This window comes from Anser cygnoides, chromosome 4, assembly GCF_040182565.1.
Source record: "Anser cygnoides isolate HZ-2024a breed goose chromosome 4, Taihu_goose_T2T_genome, whole genome shotgun sequence".
Lineage (NCBI taxonomy): Eukaryota > Metazoa > Chordata > Aves > Anseriformes > Anatidae > Anser > Anser cygnoides.
The window spans coordinates 32467288-32479140 of record NC_089876.1 but is presented as its reverse complement, the minus strand read 5'-3'; the positions used below and the strand labels follow the sequence as shown (position 1 = coordinate 32479140).

The 11853-nt window shown below is 40.4% G+C and overlaps 1 protein-coding gene across 1 annotated transcript in view; it reads left to right on the top strand.

Moving 5' to 3' along the window:
• The first annotated feature begins 463 nt into the window (after positions 1-463).
• The window catches only part of MAPK10 (mitogen-activated protein kinase 10), a 141205-nt gene continuing 129815 nt past the window's right edge, over positions 464-11853 (top strand). The window contains exon 1 of the mRNA XM_066996608.1: positions 464-567. The gene's annotated coding sequence lies outside the window, so the exon portion shown is untranslated. The remainder of the gene's footprint in view (positions 568-11853) is intronic.

Sequence of the window (11853 nt, the reverse complement as noted above, 5' to 3'; positions counted from 1 at the left end):
TCAATCTGCTTCATGTTGTTTTTGCCGGCTTTAGAGGTGTTTTTCCCTGTTGAGACTTGTGCAATATGGGGAAAAAGGCTAGTGAAGACTAGCTGAAATAGGTTGTGTAGTAAATAGTAATGTTGCTTATGTACATACCTGTCTGGTAAACACAGGCCCACAAAGAATTTGAAAATAGGAAAAATGAACTTCTAAGTTGTGTTTCTGTAGTTCTGTTGAAATTGATCGTAAAACTTGCGTGACATTATCAAATAAAAATAGATTTTTGCTAGCTTTTGTATAATATTAGTTTTTATATAAAAGGGTCTGCTTTATATGTAAGTATAGACATGTATGTATATGTAATACTTGCAATAATGTTTGTAGTTGAGTATCTAGATATCTAGAAAAACAGCTGTTTCTCCATTTTCTGAGAAAACATGAAAAATTTTCTTCTGTTTGTTTAGATCTGATCGTCTTCTCAGAAAGAGATAGGACTATGTAAATATTCAGTGACTCGACTTCAGTGTCATGTCATCTTTCTGTAAAGGTGCAAACGTGGACCAACTCTGACAGACTAGGCCAATGGTAAGTAATTACTAACTAGAATGTTAACACTTGAAGTAATCCAAATACGTAGGACTTACAGTAGATATTAAAAGCAAAGTTTGTCTTTCAGTGATAGTAAATAAAGCTAATCATTGGAGTGAATGCTTGCTATTTTTACTTTTGTTCTGCTCTCTAAGGCTCTGATTGTTTCATATTCAGAAAGACTTGAACCATCTTAGCTTGTCGAAGGTGAACTTCCTTAGTGTTGCTTACTGTCAGTAGGCTGATGGAAGAGGTCCTGTGGCAGAGCTATTTGTTTATTCACTATTTGCAATAAACATTGCAATTAACAGTCTCACTGTTCCTTCATAATATTTACAAAATAAACCCAGTTTCCAGTAATACTTAAGGAGGTTTGCTTCTTCTAAGTATCGCATTCAGAAGTAATGAAGTAGCTAAATGAAGGAAGTGAGCACAAAGCAGGAGAGAAGAAAAGGTGAAAACACAACTGCAAATTGAATATACTTGTCTGAATAGGCTGAAAGAAGGTGATGCCCAGGAGGTAATGTATGTGTGGGTAATCCGGGGTAATCCAATTTTCAGCAATGCATACTAGGAAGCTTTTGGACAAGACTAGCCTTTATCTGTACAAAGCTGTATATAAACACCAGTGATCATCTTGGGGAAGAAAGAAGCAGTTCACTCTGACCACAGCTTCTCTTGTTGAACTCCTTATCTCGCTCCATCTGCCTTGGAGACTAAAAGCCATCAAATAAAGGTGAGCCACCTGTACAGCATGAGATTCATGGTATGCTGTACCTCATATTTGACTAATGTGGTTGAGTGTTTCATCTGCAGCTGTTAGTAGCTAAGCATTAATAAATAGTTGTTTGAAATGTTCGGACTGCTCTGTCTGATAACCCTCATCAGGGTCATCCCCATTTCCCTACTACGAGCAGTTGCAGCAGGGGTCAGTGAATGTTCATGAACCGTGTTTATTTAAAAGCATACATTTGTGAAGTTTGACCATTTCTTTTTCTTGTCATCTCCAGTTCTGTGCCTTTCTGTACATAGCTGCTGAGATAGTCACCTATATCTTTCTTAAATGCAGGGATCCAGAAACAGGATAGAGCTGCAACTAACTATTGAGAGGCTGAAAACATACTTAGTAATTAAATCAGTCTCTTCGTGAATGCAGCTGTGGCTACTTTGTTTAGAAAAGGGAACCAAAGCGAGAAAGATGTAAAGGTTAGTGCCTGCCATGTTATTGGCTGTGTGGTTAAAGCACTGTCTGGGGCTCTTTTGGGTGTTCAAAAGGCTCCTTCTGTTTGCTTAAACAGTTATGTGAACTGAACAGATAATTCCGTATTGTCCCTTCTAACAAAGTGCTCAGGTGATTTTCTCATGTTTTCACTTTCTGGCTTTGGATTTTGCATTCACTTAGACACAGTGAATTGAAGCCTGTCTCTGTCTGGAAAAGTAGTTATGCCGCTGTGCTGGTACCTAAAAGTGCTACTGCTTCTTCCAGCTGTGCTACAAAAATTGTGGTGCTTCCCTCACCATTCAAAGAACAGCTGTAGGCACCCAGGTTTATGAGAGGAGACCTGGAGACAGTATTCTCGGCAGAGCAAGGAATTCAGATATGCTGCTGTTAGAAGTATTTGCCCTTGTGTTAAAGAGGTGGCTGCTGTCCTCAGTGCCTGCAGCTCTGTTGGACACCAGTTTCTCCCCAGCACTGTACAGGAAGCATTAGTGTACAACTTCGAGATGTGAATTCAGGTCACGGAACCGCAGGCCCAAAAGGTAGATGCATCAGTGCACAGTTCCTAGGTATTTAGGTTTCTTTACTGAACCAACACTATCAAAAGAAGATACATAGTAAAGATGGTTTTCAGTGAAGTGATCTGGGGCAACTTTTACGTGGTTATTTAAGGCAGTTTTTCTGTTGGTGCAGTAGTCCTCAGTGAAGGTTTCATTGTATAGCATTTTGTCCATCTGTTCTGTGATTTTTATGATAGAAAAACAGCTAAAATTATATTGGAATTTGTTCCTATTCCTTCCTGCTTGGCTGAAAATGTCTAAGAGGAAAGTGAATTCAAACTTCGTGCCTTTTCTAGGAATTCTATGGATTGACACGTTTTCTTTTTTACAGTTCATATTGGAAGAGTTGTTTTCTTTTTTCTCCCCCCCTCATGTGTTTTTCCAGTCCTTTTAGTGCCAACTCAAACCTAAGGCTTTGCTATAAGCATTTGCTGGGCAATCATGCAGATTAAAGGTGATGCTTGTATTTGATAGCACTTTTGACTTGTTGCTGCTGGCAGTATGTTAAGTCTTTCAACTTTCTCAGAACAAAATGCTGAGCTTCTCCTCTCAATTCCAGGAGCATTCTGTGTTAATGAGAACATTTCAACAGAAAGCCATGTAACCAAGTGGATTAGGAGGTTATCTTTGAGATCCGTTAGTTAAAATATATGGACAAAAGATAGAAGTCTTAAAGGAAAAAGGTGTACTTTGAGCTGTGCAGATGTGAAACTGCTGTAGTTCTGAACAAAAGTTAATATTATATCTATAAAAGACTAAAAACATAGCACTGCTTTTCCTGTGGTCTAGTTAAGTATTCTTTTGAGTTGAAATTCTTCAAATGGTTTTTTTATTTAGGGAAACTGGCTTAAAAAAAATAAAAAAGAAAGAAATGCTGGTGCTCTAAGTTTTTTTGTAAACTTGACTTACTGAATTGTACTGTGCAGTCATCACTGTGGTCCAGATTAGATAACTTTGCCACTGTCATTTTTGCCCTTGTTTCCTTCAAGATACTTTTTGACTAATTTCTCATGAATTCTATTTGATTAGAGTTTCAAGTACTTTGCTTTATTGCAAGATGTAACTAAAAAAAAAAGTAAACCATATAGAGAAAAAAGTGAATGTGGTTTTCTTCACATTAACATTTCTGAACAGTTATCACATTAATATTGGCAATTGTCATAATACTGTTTAATTTACTATTTTAAATACAGTGAAAGCACCTTTACAAACAGTGAGGGTCGGCTGTGTTTAGTGAGATACTTGAATTCTGTGGCACTATCTTCATATGACATACTGCATGCAAATTAAAGAGCTCTAAATAAACATTCTACTGGGCAGCTTGTGTGCTGTGGGTATTTCTGTTCTACTTTACTAGGTAACCATTTCTATATTAAATATATTCTGAGCTATGTAGAATGTCAGAAGTTGCTGTGTTACCTTGGGGAGAGGTCTTACTGTGTTACACACAAAGGTAATCACATGTGAAATGAAGAGAAGAACTACACAGAACACTGTTTCTAAAGTGCAAAGGACCTTAATTTTATTATTAGGTTCCTCAGAGGCAATGATAACGGTGTGACAGAACAGTATAGAGCCATCTCCTTTTTTTTTGTCCCAGAGGTGGATTAATGCTTTAGTTTATTGTTTGAGATTGACACGTTATTTTGGGCACATGGTACTTTGTTTTGGGAGGCAAAGTACTGGGCATGGAAGGAATCCATGCCAAGACATTACCTAGAAACTGTGATGTAAAGAATCACAGAATCATCTAGGTTGGAAGAGACCTCCAAGATCACCTAGTCCAACCTCTGACCCAGCCCTAACAAGTCCTCCACTAAACCATATCACTAAGCTCTACATCTAAATGTCTCTTAAAGACCTCCAGGGATGGTAGCTCAACCACTTCCCTGGGCAGCCCATTCCAATGCCTAACAACCCTTTCGGTAAAGAAGTTCTTCCTAATATCCAACCTAAACATCCCCTGGCACAACTTTAACCCATTCCCCCTTGTCCTGTCACCAGGCACGTGGGAGAACAGACCAACCCCCACCTCTCTACAGCCTCCTTTAAGGTACCTGTAGAGACCGATGAGGTCGCCCCTGAGCCTCCTCTTCTCCAGGCTGAACAACCCCAGCTCCCTCAGCCGCTCCTCATGAGACTTGTTCTCCAGACCCCTCACCACCTTCATTGCCCTTCTCTGGACTCTCTCGAGCACCTCGATGTCCTTCTTGTAGTGAGGGCCCAAAACTGAACACAGTACTCGAGGTGCGGCCTCACCAGAGCCGAGTACAGGGGGACAATCACCTCCCTAGCCCTGCTGGCCACACTGTTTCTTATGCAAGCCAGGATGCTGTTGGCCTTCTTGGCCACCTGAGCACACTGCTGGCTCATATTCAGCCAACTATCAACCAAGACTCCCAGGTCCTTCTCTGCCAGGCAGCTTTCTAACCACTCATCTCCCAGCCCGCAGTGCTGCTTGGGGTTGTTGTGGCCCAGGTGCAGGACCCGGCACTTGGCCTTGTTGAACCTCATACAGTTGGCCTCAGCCCATCGGTCCAGCCTATCCAGATCCTCCTGCAGAGCCTTCCTACCCTCGAGCAGATCGACACATGCACTTAACTTGGTGTTGTCTGCAAAGAAGAAACACACCGTGTTTCGTGAGCATCTTCCAAGTCATAGCCACATGTTTTATCTTGCCTCATCTGTCTGACAGAAAGGAGAAGTAAATTGAAGTATGTCCCACATTGCAGCTTGGATGGGAGAGGAGGACAGACAGCTGGGTAGTGTAGAGTTTGTATCAGACTTCACTGGGGGCTCAGTTCATACTCTAGGCACCAGCTGTAGATTTGTCATAATTTGCTAGATTCAGAATAGATATTTTCTTCCAGTATAGGTACTTATCGTGATCACAGAATTTGTGTGTGTGTGGTGTGTTGTTTTTTTTAGTGAGATAAATAGGTTGGGATCCATTCTTATGTTTTTCTAGCCTAGGCAGGATTTTCATCTCATGAGTGTCCTTTTTTTTTCCTTTCTTGATGTTTCTATGGCATCCTTTGCAATATGGCAGAATGAAATGAAAAGAGAAGTATGCTGAGGCGCTGAAGAGGGGGGAGGATTAGAAGCGTGAACTGTGTATCAATTAGTGGAATGAGAATGCCTAGAGAACACGATCTCCTTTGCATCTCAGCTATTATTTCAATTTTGAAATGAAATTATGCTGGCTTGGCATTAGACTAATTTCATATCAACATTTTGCACCTTTGGGGAACTTATGGACCTGTCTAGCTCGGCAGGTTTGTACATCGTCCCCACTTAGCTGTTGTTTCGTTCCAGAATCAATATTAAAATCTGGTGCTTCAAAATGTTGCTCTGCCAAATGTGCATAATGCTGTATGATAGAGGCAGCTGAGTACATCGTGGAATTAACAACTTTGAGGCCCTCTTTCTCTGTCTGTTGCTTGTCTCCGCAAACTCCAATAGAGAGTGGCATTAAATTACCGTTGTGTCCATTTCGCCCTGCAGTGCTAATGAGCAGAGACCTTGGATTGTGTTTGGAGCTGAGAAAGGAAGAGTAAATAGGGTCTTCCAGCTACTTCTTCTGTTCCTCTGTTTGTGTGCTGGCTAGTATGATGTGAAATGAGAGAGCCTGAGCTGCTTCTGCTGGGACGAGGCAGCCAGAGCTCCCTTTGGTCACAGTGCCTGGGACAGGAATTGCATGGAGAAAGTGGGTATGGTGAAGAGGGCTCTTACATATTTTGAGAAGGTGTATCTCTTATACGGTGCGCTGGGTGGTTGACATAGCTGTCTGGCTGTGGATGAATTTCTGAAGACTTGAATGAGAGTTTGTATCCTGTAATTCATTTTAACTTGCAGGCAATTCTAGAATCCTCACTGCTGGTTTCTGTCTTGATAGTCTGTACATCTCCCTAGCTTAAGTGAAGTCTTCTTGACCTATTGCATTGGTCGGGGCTGAGATGAAATAAAACATTAACAAATGCTTGTTTGTTACCATCATTGCACTCCCAAATCTGAACAAGAACACCTTTAAAACTGTAGAAACTCTATTTGGGAGAAATACCTGGGGGAACCAAACGTATGGAAGATAGTCAACCAATTGCATTGAAATAAACGGATCATGTGCTACTAGTTCTTACATTGTATGATCACAGTTTGAGTTGGAGCACTGGGAGCAGAGGCTTGTTCATGTGCAAGACTCAGGGAGTTGGGACTTCGGAAGTGCAAAACATCACCTGGTGAGTGTGAGAAAAATGAGTTACGAGTATGGGTTGCACAAGCTGTTATCCAAAATGTAACTTGAAGAAGAGAAACAACTCCCAGGCAGGTAATCTACCAACAAAGACTTTCTTAAGAAAAGGCAATGTTTGGAAAGCTCTGGAAGTTTTCCAGGAGCCAGTCAGCTTTTGGGAGAAGAGGAAGTTTAGCTGTCAACAGGGCACTGAGATCGATGTGATTGACCAAGTCTAGACATTCATTCTTCTCCCGTTTCCATAGGTCTGAGCAACTTTGAATACAGCGGTGTTCAGCTTCTTGGTCCAACTTTTACAAATCCTGCCTTTGGGAACATACTATTGCCATGGTAACACAACCGAGGCTTTTTGCTGTCAGTCAGGCTCAAGATAGAAAACTATATTCTTTCAAAATGTATACTTGGAGCGCAACTTATTAAAATCAATATTTATACAGCAGATAATATCTTCAGACAGGCTGGACACCATCTCTCAGAGTCTGATTTAATTTTTAGGTTGCAGTGCAGTGAACTGTGTAGAAATGTTCACAAGTCAGCTATAAGCGTGTCACTGTTTTCAGGTGAAGTTTTGGTATGTTGAAGATGGTGGATGTGTATCCATATTTTGTAAATGGGGCAAGTGGGGAAGAGGTTGATTTTTTTTGTTTGTTTGCTTCCTGAGACAAGTTTAAATTCTGTTTAGTGCTCTCTTGAACTGGAATCATTTATAATTGAATTCTTGGTATGTGCCTTATGTATCTCTGCAGGGAAAATCGAGCGTGAAATGATGCACTTTGGAAGAATTATTGAATACAGGAAACGGCAATTGAAAACTAAATTACACCTGAGCAGTTTTTTTTGTTTTCACTTTCATATGGCAGTTTAAAATGATAATGGTTTTCTGTAGAAGGCATTCAGTTTATGGCACCTTTAGCACCTTCTGCAATGCTTTTTATCATTAGGATAATAAAACATCCAGGATAAGTTTATTTAAAATTATGTTAGTTAATTTTAGTGTGTAGTCATCTGCTAGAGTTTTTCAGGACACGTATCCCTTGTCAGTAGACAGAGCAGTGTGGGCGAGTGCTTGCCACAAAATGGCGGTGCTTTGGTGTGCTGAAGTACTTTTCTTGGTATCTCTGTAGTCAAATAACTACTAAAATAATTTTCACTAAAAATGCAGCAGTTGAGTTTACAGATGAGATGGAATTTTCATGCCTGTTAGGAAGCTCCTGTTTCTCTAGCACTTTAAGTTCTTTCCTTTTGTTGAATGAAGTACTTACCAGAACAATCTTTTCATCTATTTCACTGCCCAGTGAAGTACACACGTATCCTTCTGAAGATATTTATGGTTTTGGGTTCAGAACTTCTTCTTCCTAATTGTGCTGAGTGTGAATACTTGAATTGGTCTAATTTATATGTTCCTGTGCACGCATACGCATGCGTATTTCTCTTGTGTTAGTGCCTGTCCTCTTGCTGCTTATTGTAATATGTAGATGTAATGTAGGTTTGCTTTATGCTATATAAGACACTGATTTAGAAATATACAGGTAGTGAATACATATTTTGACTTAACCGTTTCTCTTAAAAGTACTCTTCTTCTTTACTATATATATATTTTTTTCAGCTTTTAAAATAATAAATTTCCAGAAAATAACAGTGAACTTGGCCAACAGCCAAGGCCTGCTCTGCCATATTTTTGCCTGTTGTCAGCTACCAGTTTTTGTCTCTTGGTTACGCTTGATAACTGCAGAAACTCTGTATCAGTCGGGCCATAAGATGTTACTGTTTAGACTGTGCTTTTCAATAGCAGTTGACCAGAAAGTGGATGTGATGCCAGTCATATCAATTTAACCATCTCAGCTGCTTTATATTTATCCATCTATATAACAAAATGAAAAATTCTGAGATTAAATGTATCCCTCCTTATGATATAATGGCGAAGAAGTGGTAGTAGTGGCAAGGGGTGGGCAGAGTGCTAGGAGTGTGTGCAGCTTCTTTAACTCTTAAAGAGCTTCTCTTAGCTGCTAGTGTAATGATCATGCAGAAAAGGAGATAGTTTTAAAGGCATTTTGATTATGATAAGCATAAAATCCATGATCATTCGTTCTTTTCCCTGAGATAAAGTCCATGTCAGTCCTCATCAGTAATTATGTTACAGAAGGAGATTGAATTAAATCGATGAAGGACTTTCAAATACTTACATTTTATTAAAAATAGGTGAGAAGTTCTATACAGTGGAGTTGTACTGCATACCACTGAGCTGTGGGGGAAAAAAAAAAAGTTTATATCTTGAGTTCTTAAACACGAAAAACAGCTTTGGAACAAAGGAACTCTTGGATTTGATGTATAGAGAGCATATCCCTTGGGAGGACAACAGTGAGTCGGGGTTCCAGCTCCTGTAGATGCTTTATTACACTTTTTCAGTGTTCAGCCTGATTGTGCTACATTTACATCAGGATGTATCATAAAAAAAATAATAATGGCTGAAACAGAACTTGAGAAACCACCGAGTTCTAGGTTCAGTGCTGAGTAGGATGCAAGAATTTGTTCCAGAGATGGATTTTGTCAGTTTCTGCCTTAAAGTATTAAGACTGTTGGTTACTAGGATTTTATTTTAGTTGCCTTTAATTGAATGTGATCCACTTGGCCAGTGAGAATGATGATGTGACCTGTGTAAGGCAGATGGAGCTGAACAGGGTGTACAGCAGCTCCCGAGCCACCACTGTTTGCAACCCCGTGCATTAAGCCCTTGCCAATTCCAAATTACTTCAATATACCAGACTGCAGACTACAGCAATTGAGGAGTTGCTACATTCAGCCATCCATGCAGCAGACGCAGCAGGCTCTGGGAGGAATGGCATAAACTGCCTGAGCAATTCCGGTTGTATCTCGGGCTTCATGTGGATTAGCAGTGAATCACCAAGAGCTTCCCCTACAGGCAGAGTAGTAGCTACTGGTCCCCTGGTAGCACCATTTTGGAAGATTAATATAAAATCTGTTAATAGCAAGCTTTCTTCCATCTGTTAAAAGTGGTGCTTAGGTCTTTGAGCATCTCGTTTACCTACATCTTTTTTATTTTATTATTATCTTTTTTTTTTAACTCTATAGCATCATCAGACAAGGAACTAGAAATGCAGGTGGACCAGAATCTCCATTCAACATTGTCATTTTGTGTTGATGGCTCTCCTTTTCTTTGTCTAAATACAGAAGTGAGTGTAAGCAATTCCTGACATAATTGTTCTCCAAACCTCTGAGCTCCTAGTCTGATGACAGTAGGTCAGAGGTACAGTCTCATGTTCATCTTCTGGGCTACAGATTCCGTGTACTTATTTCGGAATTTACATTTAAAGTAAAACGAGGAAGTTTTGTTTTAAAAAATACCAGATCTCCTGAACATTTCAGAAGCAGAAAGGGGCATAAGAGCTTAGCTGAAAATGACTTTAATTGGCTCACGGTGACCTTTGTAGCTATCTTCCTGTTGTAAACGTTTGCTTCAATCAAGGTTATATTATATTTATCTCATACCCTCTTCTGCTCTTGCCTATTATGGGAATCATTTGTCTGCTCATTGTGATCAGGGCAGCTGCTCTGGGAAGCAGGTGCCTATAGACTCCAGCCTTAAAACATGTTTAAATTGTTTCACTCACATTTTCTGCACTCTTTCAACCCATTGCAGTGTTTAGCTGTGGGCCAATTCCAGGCTGGAGTGCTTTTTATGGGATCTTTGTATATTTTAGCCAAGCCAGTAAGTCATCTCAGCAGGACACAGCAAACAGCTAGCTGAAATCACTGCAGAGGAGCATGGAGCAAAATGCTGGGATAGCTGTGCAGCTCAAGAAAGCAGCATCTCTTTATCACAAAAAGCAGCATCTGCAAAGATGCTATTTTCCATTAGATTGCTGTTCCAAGGACAAATACCCTAATTATGTTCTGAAACCTCTGTCACCTCTGCAAAAGCTTAGGCTTTTTTTCTTTCTTCACCCTCCACCCAGCCCATGTCTCTTAATTGTGCCAGAAGCACCCACCCCCTTCCCTTAATGCACTACTATGCGGGTAGTGAATGCTTTTTCCAGAGGTGTTTGCCATTCTACTGATGCATACAATTATTTCCTTCCACTGAACCTCTTCCTGAATATATTCTGAACATTTTAGATAATACAGTTAAAATATCTGGATGAAGGAAAAAATCCCTGTTGTTTCAGATTAGTAATAAACTCATACATATATGTATACACACACGTAAATATTTGTATATGATTGCAGCAGCAGAGTGTTTCTCTAAATGAGTAAGTGTTGAAATATTTTCACAAAAAGTGTGCGTGTGTGCACATATACATGCGTGCAAGAGGCTAATGCATAGGTTTTATTCACAGAGCTAACTTCGTTATGGTATTTTGCATAACAATAGTGTATTTCTAGAGTCTTAAGAAGACTAAGCACAGAAGAAGCGCCAGGGGAGGTTCAGATTTGAAATTGGAAAGTAAGAGAAATTGCTTCTCAGAAAGAGTGGCTAGGCATTGGTACAGGTTGCCCAGGGATGTGGTGGAGTCACCGTCCCTATGGGTGTTCAGGGAAAGGTTGGACCTGGCTCTTAGGGACAGAGTGGTGGTAGGGGGATGGTTGGGCCAGAATATCAGAGGTCTTTTCCAACCTCGATGATTCTGTGGTTCTGATGATTCTAAGTACTTTTTCAGGGCGTAGTGCGGTGATACTCCATAGAATTTGGAAGGGAGAAAACCCTTCTTGGGTTGTTATCGCTCTGCACTAGAGGCAGTGGTAGTTCTTGTGCAAGTGTGACACTTAGATGGCAGCTGAAAAGAAGGTCTTTATGGTCTTGAGAGAACAGATGTGATACAGTGTGGGGAAAAGAAGGATGTGGGTATGGAGACAAAGGGACAGAAAATTTTGGTGTACATGCTTATTAATATATTATGTGTATGCAGGAATGATGCACAGATCAAGGTGAAAACATCCACTTGTAAAAAATAAATGCCTATAGCAGAGCATGCAGGGGAAACAGGCTAATGCAGAAAGAGTGGAAGAACATTGTGTACTTAAGAACAATGTATACTTCATGTACCAGGTGCGGCTGATGAGTTGACTTCATCCATAGTGAAACATTTTTAGGGGTTCATTGGTTACCTCCTCTGTCAGAGTGTGGCCTGCGGAAGGCTTTTGGGGTGTCCTTTAGAAAGGCATCTGCTGCCTAGGCTGAACTGGGTAGCATCTGAGTTAGGTTCTGGGTCGCGTGGGGCTGTGCGTGGCTCTGGTAC